The following is a 13046-nucleotide window of genomic DNA, read 5'->3' as shown; positions in this document are numbered from 1 at the left end:
CTAGCAAATTCATTGCTGGCTGGCAAGAGCTAACACAGTCATACGTAGATGCAATTTATCTTTGCACGCAGTTGGTCTGCGTGCATGTGTCTGAGAAGTGTGCTCCTATTGTTTGACTCCTTTTAACTCCACTCAGATCTCTCTAATCACAGTTTGGAATTCACCTGAATTTCCCTGCTGTGAGAGCTGAAAACGCTGACATCAAGTTGCCAGGACCACCACAGCTCTGAAAAGGAAATAGCCCTTCTTTATTGGTGGGACCCGTTAAAAGATATGAATGGGCGGTTTTTTAAGTAAGATGTTGCATACATACATGACCTTGAGGTGCTTGACAGTGACACTGGCCTACATGTTGGCCATCTCCTCCATAATTAAAGAAATGCTTTGGAAAAGAACGGAGCTGTTTGATTTTCACACTGAATCATTATTCTGCGAATTCAGAGCCCACAGCTTGCTATGTGTAATCCAATGCATAGAAAGGTTCATACAAATCTTTTCATGGGGTTGAGAGAGTCTTAGACATTCTAGCTTCATTCTTCTCTGAGGAAGAAATTTTAATTTCTTATGATTTATGTGTCCATTTTCAAGTTCAGTTGTGTTTTTTTCCCCCTCAAAAAAGTTGCTATAGCAACAACCACCCATCACAGGTTCTTCCTTGAGTACTTATAAAGGCTGCCTGTTAACAACAAGCAGATCCCGATGCCACATGGAAGGTCAGGGAGAAACATAAGCGTGTCAGATGGAAAAGATAAACTAGATGTGAAAATAAACAGTTTTTTGAAATGGCAATGGACGCACCCACTGATTAGATGGGGCACCCCATACAGATGAAGGTGGTTTCTCTACAACAACAACCAAGCCACCATTTACATGGTGACCAGGCCTGAAGGCCCTTGAGGGAGGTGATAAGGAGGAAATGGGACTCAGGCCACTGCTGAAGAGAGACGGAGCTCTGGCTTCATGCTTGCGGCGTGCTGGATGACCTGAAGGAACATCCATCTTGAGAGAGCAGGCTTGGGCCTGCCGCTCTGTGGTCCTGGGGTGATGGCAGGGTTCTTTCTAAGAACCGGGCTACATCTCCTCCCCTCTTGTAGGGGAAGCTGAATTGGCACAGACAGAACAGACTTGCAGTTGCCAAGGGGGCAGGGGAATAGGGGAGAATGGGGTGGGAATTTGGGATTAGCAGACGCAAAGTAGTGCTTATAGAATGGATGAACAACGAGGCCCCACAGCACAGTATAGGGAGCCATAGTCAATATCCTGTGATAAACCATGAGAAAAAGAATATCTAAAAGAAGAAAGTGTATACCTGAGTCACTAGGCTGCATAACAGAAATTAACACAACACTCGAAATCAATTGTATTTCAATTAAAAAAAAAGAAGCCTGATCCACTGGGTGTGCTCCTTGACTTACCTCAAATTTCACCAATAATAAGTGTGCTGAGTGCAGTTTCTGAAATACCAGTAGGATATGCACGCCATCTGTAGAGCCAAAAAGGGACCATTCTTCCACTCTTCTCTCCTCTCTGTGCTTCCACTTCCTAGGCCAGGGCCGGGGAGGGGGCTCTGACCTTCCATCCTTGCCCCAGTTTCACCCTCCACGACTGTGGATTTGACACCCAGGCAGTAGCCATCCCTTCCTTGTGTAACTGAATTAGTTTGAAGGGAAGCTGGCAAGACTTGACCTGCTCACCCCGTTCTGTGGAATAAGGAGCATACCGGGTCTAAAGTGAAGTTTCTTCTGAAAGAAGTGGGAAAGGGGCGGCTGGGGGAGATAGTGTCAAAGCCCCAAAAGCAGGTGCTGAGAAGAAAAGCTGAGATTTCCCCTTGGGGATTTGTCAGCAAGGCTCTGCCCTCCGCCCTCTGGGCCCACTCTGCCTTTGAGTCATGCAGAGTCATGGAGAGCAACAGGCAAGAATGCAGACATGTGTTCAGCCTCATCTTTTACAAACGGTCAGAATCCAGCCTGCCTTGTGCAGTGCACAAAAACAGGCCTAGGTTTTCTAATAGATATACAAGAGGCAGAAGAGAAGGAAAACAGAATGTCATAGAAAAGTATTTGAAAGAAAAAAACCCCACACTTTGTAGGGGTCTCCCCTCCCCCCACTTTCTTAATGACAAGTAAGGGATATTCATGTTTAATCATGCCGTTCAAAAAGAAACATTACTGGGGCAAAATTTATATGAGGAAAATTTCCCTGCCCTGCGTTGGTTTTATTTCAGACTGCTAGTTACTTTGAGTCTGTATTTTCAGATTCTTTCTTCAAACATCTAGGCCCTTGGGCTAGTATATTAGCTCATTTTATACTGAGAATCTCATTACATCAAGTAAAAAACCCTAAGTCTGATAAAATGATTTACCCCCTCAATTTAACTTTTATTTTAGTCTCCCACCAGCTTCCCTGAAGTGGGTTTGCTGCCAAGTTATAATACTATTTTAGACTGAGTCATCCCCGCACAACTGAACAGCTTTTACTCTGCTCCTAATGTTTCCCTATCCTTGTTGTTTGAATAAAGAGAATGTGTTCTTCTATGGGTTTGCATTTGAAATGGTTACTAACGAGGGAAAAAAGGAAAAAAAAAAATGGAGGCTTAAATCCAGGGTGTTTGGCCCCAAGGGAACACAGAGTCTCCTCCCTGCATCTTTCTGGCTCCCTAAAGGCGGGTGGAGGCTATACGTTTCTAAGCTCTGCTGATGCCTAGAAACCACTGGATGCGCATGAAGGCAGTGATATATCTGAGTACACAATTCTTCATTTATTCATGGGGAGAAAGTATTTGGAGTCACTCACAGAGGGTGTGCTTAGAGGCACCTCCTGGAAAAATGAAAAATAAAAATGAAACAGTAGGTGAAGTCCTGCTCCAGGAAACTGGCATGCCGTCATCAGCATTGCGGGGTTTTGAAAAATAAAAAAAGGAATCTTCTGAAGGAAATCCAGACCGTTCATTCTTTGATTGCCCAGACTTTGCCCTGGGGCAAAAGGTAGTCCAGACTGAGACATGTACAGTGATGATTCCTGGTGAGGAATCCGGGGTTTCCCAGGTGGCGTTAGTGATAAAGAACCTGCCAGCCAATGTAGGAGACGCAAGAGGTGCGGGTTCAGTCTCTGAGTCTGGAAGATCCCCTGGAAGAGGGCATGGCAACCCACTCCACTAATTTTCCCTGTAGAATCCCGTGGACAGAGGAGCCTGCTGGGCTACAGTCCATAGGGCTGCAAAGAGTCAGACATGACTAAAGCGAACAACAACAACCTGATTTAGCTTCTCTGTCTCAGGGTCATTGCTTTATCCTCATCTGCTCAACTCCTATTCCTTCTCACTTCCTCCTCCCTCCCCACCCAAAACCTCAGCTTTAAAGGAACTCCTGCAATCGGCTCCAGGTAGTCTTGGTTTCGCAAGTCCCACCCTCGTGTTCTGGCTCCTTCGGCTGTGATCTCATACACACACACCCTCCCTACACATCTAATTGATTTCTATTGCTGGCTCTGTGGATGGGAAAGCCTGAAATATTTTCAGAAATAAAGAAGTAGCATTCTAAAGTTCCACCCAACAGAGAAGCCCCCACCATAAAAGGAAATTGTGGATTCTGAAACATCTCTCTCATTGTTGGACGGCCCTGAGAGCTGGGTCAGTGGCAGATCCGAAGGACAAACACTTAGGCGTCTTTGTCAGCAGAAGCGGCTCAGGCCCCATCTGCTGGGCTCCCGTGGCGAGCAGTAGGTAGAGCTGGAATGTGAAACAGAGCCAAGAACTCCAATCCCAACAGGCAAAGAGGTAAACAGAAGCGGGGAGGGCAGGGGCGGGACAAGGTGAGCCATTGGGATTAAAAACACCTCAACCCAGAGTCTCCACGGGAAGCAGAGACAGTGAAAGGGAGGCACCATTAGAAACCCAGGGTGTCAGAGTTATGTTTCTGCTGAGGTTTTGAACCAGGAAAACCAGAGGCAAGAGGGGACCAGTAGGTTCCTGTGTTGGCTGAGGCCACCCTGGGAATTTCACATACAGAGAAGGAGGGCTGAAGCAAAGGTGGTCTGTCACTCAATCGCGTCTGACTCTTTGCGACCCCATGGACTGTAGCCCGCGAGGCTCCTGTGTCCATGGGATTTTCCAAGGCAAGAATACTGGAGTGGGTTGCCACTTTCTACTCCAGGAGATATTCGTGGCCCAGGTATCAGACCCATGTCTCCTGCATTGGCAGGCAGACTCTTTACCCCTGAGCTATCAGGAAAGCCCACAAAGCCGAGTGGGGCATATTAAATGTTTGTTGATAAGAGGTGAACTTGTTTTTACTTCACTAATCCTCCAAGTAATCTTGGCTCAGGAATCTAAGATAATTAAATTGGCTAATATATGCCTTGCCTGTTACCTCCTACAGACACTCATTCTACAAACACTGACGACCTCTGTCCCACACAAGTGAGATGTAGTTGTGAACAAGCAGACCATAGTCTTCAAAGACTCCAAGGCCCAGGGGCTCAGATCCTGAGTCTTAGTGTCTGTTGGAGCACCATTTTTATAGGGCCCTATAGAAACTGGCTTTGATGAACCCACATGGCCACTTCAGCACATGCGAGTCAAACCCCAGGGCTCAGGGGTCCCCTGAAGGCTGGTAAACTTTCTCTCCCACCCTGACAAATCTGAGGCTGGGAAGCCAGGTACCCACTGGGACTCTGACACAGCATGGTAGGCAGCAAAGAGGCACCAGTCTCGTCCAACTCTTGCAAGCTGATGGACTGTAGCCCACCAGGCTTCTCTGTCCATGGAATTCTCCAGGCCAGAATACTGGAGTGGGTAGCCATTCCCTTCTCCAGGATCTTCCCAACCCAGGGATCGAACCAAGGTCTCCTGCACTGCAGGCAGATTCTTTACCATCTGAGCCACCAGGGAAGCCCAAAGAAGCACTAAGTTTCTGTAAATAACACACACTTTCTCAGCTGGAGGCAGGGTGGTGCTTTTTTTGGTCTCCCTCTACACCGCTGTAAGAGCGGATAATGTACTGCTGCCTGAACTCTATTGCTTTTCATTCTTAGTCAGACTCTCACCATCCATTTAAATTTGTGCAGGTCCCTTCCCACTGGGTGGGTTCATAAAGGGGACTTGAGGAACTGTATGCTTCACCCTCAGTGGTGACAGGCCAGGGAGGACAGAGACACAGCTCAAACATTCTAACCTGCACTGCAAGAGGACCATGTTGTGACTCTGAGGATTCTGAGTCAGTTGCTTGCCCCTGGAATGCAGCATGACCCACACAGAGTCAGCCTGTAGCACCGCGTACCTTGCCTATGTTCGTGTTCCTCTCTGGTCTGACAACATGGTAAGTAGGAGGTGCTGGCTTCTGTGTGGAATTTAGAGACAGGTTTTGTGATCAGCTGCTAAGCTTTCTGGTGTTCAGTCACTGGAACATATGGAGCTGAGCTCCCTCCATGTCTGCAGGGTTGGAAGGAAGATGGTGGGAAAATGGAACAGGTCTCCTAAGCGCTTTTCCCCACCAAACGGTTCCTCCAGCTTGAATGCGCTCCTCTAAGTGGACCATCACGCTGATTCGTGTGTGTGGCAAAGAGACCGAGACTTCAATATTCAGTCCATTAAGGGAATCACTACATAATGACTCTATTGAGTACTCCCTACTAAATGCAAGGGACTATGGGTAGCCATAAGAAGACATACAGAAATAAAATACGGAGCCCATTAAAATAACAATAACAAAAGTGAAGTTATATATATATTTTCAAAGAACAAAGGAAAAGCAGTTAGTAAGTCTGTGGTTAATGAGTACATCATTCACAAATGGTATACAAATGAACTGACAGTCATGAGTTTAGGTGTCTGAATGAGAGTGGCCCAGAAGGTTAAAGTCCAACTTCTTTTCATGGGTCTAAGTGGAGACAATTTGAGATGGACGGAGTTTAGATAAGTGATGTGAGGGGAGGACAGTGCAAGGGGTGAGAATGTGATGAGCAAATGTGGGGAGAAGATAAACAATAAACCCTGCAAGTGGACAAAGCATGGGTACAGGACTGGCCCTGTCCTTCCAGAGTTGATTGTTTTCAGAGAGTAACATGACCTCGGACTCCTTGATGGGTTCAGTACTTGCCATGATGTAGAAGCTTTCTAGCAAGCTCTGGGGCAGAGAAAGAGCTCTGGAGTACTGCATCAAGAATGGATGCGGCAAATAAGCCATCTGAAACATCTAACCCATCACTGCCTAGACAACACATCATCCTCTGCTTAGACAGACTAGAAGCACCTTATCGCAAAGCTGTTCTGTAGTCTGCTGAAAGCCCACCCCACTCCAAATGAGTAAATGCTTAAAATAATCATATTTAACTGACAGTGAATGAACTCATGCAACCAAGGAACAAAGGGAGGTACAATAATAAGTCTGAAAAGGACCTAAGAAATAATTTGATCCAGGGCCCTGCCTTCTAACAAGTGAATCCAAACCATCCTAGAGAGATTTCTAGTCTCTTCTTAAATCTAGACAGGTCAAAGACTCCCTCACTATGGCAAGAAATCATTTGGATGGTTAAGAACATGTCCTCTATTTAATTCAACCAACATCAGTTAAACCAACAGTTGTAAGTCATTGGGGCTGTACCACAGCAGAAGCAAAACTATATTCAGATATTTCGTCTTCTAGTAGAAATAGCAAGCAGGCACACAGAGAACTTGAACCCAAGGCAGTGAGCAAACTCCTTGAGGGCAAAGACTGTGTCTTTTTCATCTTTAAATCCCTGGAGCCTAGCATGATGACAAGTATACTGTAATTTCTCAATAAATGTTTGTTAAACTGAGAAAGACATGCAAAAAAGATGAAAAGAAAACAACATGGAAAGACGGATTCACAGTAACACAGTTGGAGCAATCTTCTGGGTCTGATTTGACTCTTGAAGGTTGAGAAGGAGCAAAATAAGTCAAGTGATGCAAGAAAATCTGCCTTTCATTCTGACGAGCAATCTCCTCATAATATTTCTATATCACTGAGGACAACAGAAGTTACCTTTTTGGTTTGTTTCTTCTAAGATAAACACACACTCCTTTAATTTTTGCTTTTAGCCCCTTTCCCTTCCTGTTCCACTCCATTTCTTCTTTTCCTCTGAATCCTCCCACTATGTCTCTATATCAAAATAAATACAGAACTCCTTATTACTACTGATTATTACATTTGAAAACACTTCTGTGCCCATTACCATATTTGACTTCTACAATAACCTTCCGAGGTGGGTTGAGAAAGTAACAGTATTCTTGTTATAAAGAGCAAGGCAGGCAAGTGTGGCCTTGTAGTAGACAGAATAATATCTCCCCTCAACTCACCCCCAAAGATGGCCATGCTGTAATCCCTAGGACCTTTGAATACCTGGTACAAGGGACTTTGCAGGAGTGATTCATTAAAGATCTTGAAATGGGGAGATTAGCCTGGATTTTCCAGGCAGGCTCAATGTCATCACCACAGTCCGTGTAAGTAAAGTGAGTGACAGCAGAATTGGCTAGATGTGAGGATGCCACACTACTGGCTTTGGAGGTGGAAGGGAGCCATGAATCAAGACACGAAGGCAGCCTGTAAAAGCTGGAAAGACCAGGGAAGCGATTCTCTTTTAGAGCGTCCAGGAACACAGCCCTGCCAACACATTGACTTTAGCCAAGTGAGACCCATCTTGGACTTCTGCCCTCCATACTGGCAATGTAATAAATTCTATGTTTTCAATGTTAAGCCCCCAAGTTTGTGGTAGTTGCTTACGGCAGCAAGAGAAACTAATACAGGCAAAAAGTTCTCACGTAGCCCAAGGCTATCAGAGCTGCCTCTAGAGCCCAGGGCAGGCTCTGTCTACCACCTGGCTCTGTCTTTCTTGGAGTTACCGTATTTACTCTAATTACTCTCCCCTGCCCCTTGTTTGTTTCCTTTAAACCACTATTATAATTTGTAATACTTTTCTATATTTAAGGAGGAGTTTGTTTATCTCTCTTCCCACCAGAATGTAAGTTCCAGGAGAGGACCTAGGCCTTCAGTCTGCTGTCCCTCATGATTATGACGGTACTTGGGAAACACTTGGTGCTCAGTACATATGTGTTGGAAAAATCATTCCCTCAAGTTAGACAACAGGTGAGCAGGGCCATAGGCACTGAGATGGTGGCTCAGTGTTTACCACAGACCTGAAGGATCAGGAGTGATCTGCTTCCTGGGAAGTAAGAGGGAAATTTTGTTGTCCCCATGGCAGAAAGCGAAGAAGAACTAAAGAGCCTCTTGATGAAAGTGAAAGAGGAGAGTGAAAAAAGCTGGCTTAAAAGTCAACATTCAGAAAACTAAGATCAGGGCATGTGGTCCCATCACTTCATGGCAAATAGATGGGGAAACAATGGAAACTATGACAGACTTTATTTTCTTGGGCTCCGAAATCACTGCAGATGGTGATTGCAGCCATGAAATTAAAAGACACTTGCTCCTTGGAAGAAAAGTTATGACTAACCTAGATAGCAAATTAAAAAGTGGAGACATTACTTTGCCAACAAAGATCCATCTAGTCAAAGCTATGATTTTTCAAGTAGCCATGTATGGATATGAGAGTTGGACTATAAAGAAAGCTGAGCACCAAAGAATTGATGCTTTTGAACTGTGGTGTTGGAGAAGACATTTGAGAGTCCCTTGGACTGCAAGGAGATCCAAACAGTCCATCCTAAAGGAAATCAGTCCTGAATATTCATGGGAAGGACTGATGTTGAAGCTGAAACTCCCATACTTTGGCCACCTGATGCGAAGAGCATACTCATTAGAAAAGACCCTTATGCTGGGAAAGATTAAAGGCAGGAGGAGAAGGGGACAGAGGATGAGATGGCTGGATGGCATCACCAACTCAATGGACATGCGTTTGAGCAATCTCTGGGAGTTGGTGATGGACAGGGAAGCCTGGTGTGCTGCAGTTCATGGGGTCGCAAAGAGTCGGACACAACTGAGAGACTGAACTGAACAAAGGTCCTAGCAGAGGCCCCCTCCGCATGCCCAGGTGTGGGGCTGGAAGTCCAGGTTTGAAGACATCACTTGCTGGTGACATTTTAGCTTCCATTTCTCTCATCAATAAGCCTGTCTCCCAGTCCCCTAAGCACTTTGTTTCAACCCTACCTCTAATTGCTTTTGGTTAATTGTATCATTAACTCTTGGAAATGAATAATAAAAAATAAATCAGGTTTGTGTAGGGCTGTGGAGTGGAGGCCCAGGTGAGCCATCTGCAGCTCCTTGAGACTCCTCCTGTCTCTTCCCTTTCTTCATCCTCATCCCCTGTTCTCTCTGACCTTCTGCATTAAGAATCTCAGCCAAGCGGAGCCAAAGAATCGGGCTTTTTAAAGCATCTCTGGGTGGTTATGAAGATCAGTGAGGGATAGAAACCACTGACCTGGAGGACAGGATCCTCAAAGACTTAAGGAGAAAACCAAAGAATAAAATTAAATTATGTGATTCCTATGTTTACGTTGGTTCTTTCTGCCAAGTTGCTCAAGGGATGGTGTCTTGCCTTTTGCAATCATTCCAGGACCACTGCTGCGATTCTCAATTTATAAGATGGGAAAATGGGGCAAAGAGAAATCCTCCTAGGCAGGTAGCTAGATCCACCACTGATGAAAACATACTCATCTGAAGAACGCCAGAGTCAGAAGAAAGTGAAGGAACATGAGGATGCTAAGCCAGGTTTCTGGCTCATTTCTGGGAGCACAGAGAGCAGTAAGGGTTCCTGAAGCCATCAATGTCAAGCTGGACCCCACAGAGCCCTCGCCCCTCTACACCAGCCTGCAGACAGAACCCAAATGTCTGTCTGCTCTCACCCTGGACAGCCAGGCTGGCCATGACCAGGACTATGTGAAGTCACTCAGTCGTGTCCGACTTTTTGTGACTCCATGGACTGTAACCTACCAGGCTCCTCTGACCATGGGATTTTGCAGGGATTTTACAGCCGATCTGACCAAGAAGCTGCCAGATCATGAGAGAATCACCTCAATTGACAATGGAAGGAGCCACAAGGGTCTCAGATCTTAGAAGTGAGCAGACTTGCTGGGGTATCAGAAATCCTCATCACAGTGTGTTCCCATTGATACGCAGGAGATGATTAGTACTTGTTCAACTATGAATTGAACTTCCTGCTGTGGAGGACGAGACCGCTCACAGACGGGGATGTGATTCCTTGTTACCAGGAAGGAAAGACTCACGTTTGTCCGGTGTGTATCATTGCCTGATGGCAAAAAGCATTTCACAGACATGGACGAGGGTACAGTGTGCATAAATCCTCAACAAACGTGTTTCAAAGAAGCATCACTTTTTTTTTCATTACTTCAAATCTAAATTTCAGCTTCTCAAACGGTTCCTTGTTAATTATAATGAACTCATCTAGGATTAACTTCTAATTGCTCTGATTAATGGGCGAGTGTCCTGACAGCCTTCATATCACCACAGCAAGGCATTCTTTCTGGCAAGATGTAAAGAAGAGAGGAAATCAAACTGAAAAGGAAGAGCTGGGAAATCAAGGCACTCTTGTGCCCATTCTGTAATCTTGTGCCCATTCCATAGTCCTGTCTGCAGAGATTTTAATTGCCCTCATAACTGGTCTGGCAGTGTTGCCCTGGGGCAACAGCACAGATCTACTAGACATTTTTCTAAACATGTAGACCCAGGCTTGGCCTCCTGACTTGCAAATAATCTCTTTGAGTTTCTAAGGCACAGTTCCCTACTAATGGGCCAGCAAACCTGCCCCCTTCCCATGGGTGCCATCAAATCACTTCTGCCTTCTCCCCAGTTGCAGAAAATTCTCCTGTCTGCTTAAGTGCCCTATTGTAAAATGGGTTTGTGGGAGCAGCCACAAAGGGAGGGGAAGAAAACCAGACAAAGGAGACAATTACATAAGAAACGAGGTCCGAGGAAGGTAGATCTTTTAGGTTGGTGTGTGTGTGTTTTTCTGAGAAACCATAAGCCATTTAGTCATAAGAAATTCTATCTCCACCTCTGCAGTAAAGCATCACACCTGTGGGCTTTTATTTCCAACAGAGGACCCTGTAAAATCCAAGGCAGCAAATCAGAATTCTGTGTGGTTTAGAGGGAATGCAACCACAGATTCCAGCCAGGAGGGAAAAGATCAATTATCCCATTCTTTACATGCCCAGTCTCGCACTCAGAAAGCCCCATGTAAGTGAAATGTGAGCCACAGTCCTGGCCAGGGCAGAGGAAATGTAAGCTGCAAACCTGGGTTATGCCTAGTGAATGCCCTTTATGGCGCTGGTGCTGAAATGACAGGTCTAATAGCCACTTGCCTGATGGGCTTGATGCACAAGTGAATGATGTCATGGACCATTTCAGGGACCCGAGCTGGGCCATGGGCTGGCTGAATCCATCAGCTGGAAACCCTTTCGTGCAGGAGGCTTCTCCTCCTGGAGACGTTCGTGCACAGGACCATCAGGGAGGAGCTGAGGTCCAAGGTGGTGAGATACTCTCTGTCTCGCTCATGATCAGTTACGGCCCCTACTGTTCTAAGCATTCCCTGCCTTGCTTCCCACCCGCTTTGCGCCCGTGACAGCCTTGCAGCTGGCTCCCAGGCAGCCTCCTGAAGTAGGAGCCAGGTCTCCAAAAGATGTCACTAGAATTTACCTGGGCAAGGTGTGCCTGAGAGACATTCAAAGTCTTTTTTTTCCTGGTAATCCCACAACGGCCCATCTCTACACCTGGCTGAGTCCTCCAGGTCAGGAAGCTTGTCTGGTTGTTTGCTGCGTCCTCGGCACTGCACTCACTGTCTGGCACCCTAACAAGAGCTCAATAATGCTTGTTGAATACAGAGACTGGCAATTTATCATTTGCCCTGGACATGTTTAATGATCCACATGCATCGGGCTTTGTGGTTGCAGGCAGTGTCCCCATCCTTTCCAAGGGACTCTGGTTCTGTCGAGGAAAGACCAAATTCAGATACGCAACATTTTTAGAGCCAGTTCTAAGAGCTTGTCACAGTTACCCAGGGTTTTCTCTTGAGTCACCAAGAGCTGGGCTAGCAAATAAGGGAAGGAGAAGCCACTCCAGCCTTTATGAACCAGAGGACCATGTGAGCTGAGGAACAGCATCCAAAGATGGGGAAGAAGGGTGAGTGGCAAAACCTTCACGGGTAGGGATGACTTAGAAATGCCCCCATCCTGCCCACCATGGACCCCCTTCCTATCCTCTCACGGGGCTGCTTCTGCAAATGTTCCCAAGGACATTCATCTTCTCCCTCCCCTCCACTCACAGTAGTCCTCTGTGTCAGGCACTGAGCTAGAAACTGGCCTGAGTAAGGCCTACTCCTGCCTGAGTGCTCCAGCTGACGGGAGGGGTAAGATGATCACTAACTACAGTGCTGTGTGTTCTAAGATTTGACCAGAGGGGTAGTCAGGAGAAGCACCTGGGTTAGAGTCTGGAAAGAAAGCCTTAACTCTGGCTCTCTTATGATCTTTTATCAGATCAGTTCCAGGTTCCTCATCAGTAAGATGTTCATCATAATACCTGCCTTACCTAACTCAAATGGTCATTTTAAATATTTACTGAGATAATCCCTGGGAAAGCATATTTAAAGGGATAAAACCCTATAGATACATCTTCTCCTTATCATCACCATGCTTTTATTTCAAGTCAAAAGTGTGTGTGTGTATGTGTGTGTGTGCATGTGTGTTTGTGAGTGTATGGGGGGGGCACACATATATGTATATACCCAGTGAAAGAGCATGAGATGGAGAGAAGAGTCACATATCACAGAAATTCTTAAAAGAGTAAATGTGGATCCAGAAGTCAAATGCTAAACCTTCTATGGTTTGCTAAAAGAAGCTGGTTATGTATTAAGCTCAAATGTAGCCTTTTCTCAACATAATTCCCAACTCAGGGTCTCTTTTGCTTCTTTCTTTCCCCCTAGGTTATCCACTAGTGAGAATAGGTGATGGCCACATTAATTGGCACTTATCCCCTAATTTGGATCATTTATTACCTATCTCATGAGCCACCTTTTATTATTTTATTATTGCCTCTTGATAAAGCATTATCTGCTTGCGGCCATTA

The 13046-nt window shown here is 45.7% G+C and overlaps 1 protein-coding gene across 3 annotated transcripts in view; it reads right to left on the bottom strand.

Annotated features, from left to right (window-relative positions):
* MAML2 (mastermind like transcriptional coactivator 2) overlaps positions 1-13046 on the bottom strand; it is a 407963-nt gene that overhangs the window by 158666 nt on the left and 236251 nt on the right. For 2 of the 3 annotated variants that reach the window (XM_060399669.1, XM_060399670.1), the window contains one exon: positions 1-13046. This exon is cut by the window's left edge and continues 18239 nt beyond it; it is cut by the window's right edge. The exons of the other annotated variant lie outside the window; for it this stretch is intronic. The gene's annotated coding sequence lies outside the window, so the exon portion shown is untranslated. 3 annotated transcript variants of the gene reach the window in all.

The sequence above is a fragment of the Ovis aries genome, chromosome 15 (genome assembly GCF_016772045.2).
Source record: "Ovis aries strain OAR_USU_Benz2616 breed Rambouillet chromosome 15, ARS-UI_Ramb_v3.0, whole genome shotgun sequence".
In the NCBI taxonomy this organism is placed as follows: Eukaryota; Metazoa; Chordata; class Mammalia; order Artiodactyla; family Bovidae; genus Ovis; species Ovis aries.
This window is presented reverse-complemented; position numbering and strand designations above follow the sequence as displayed.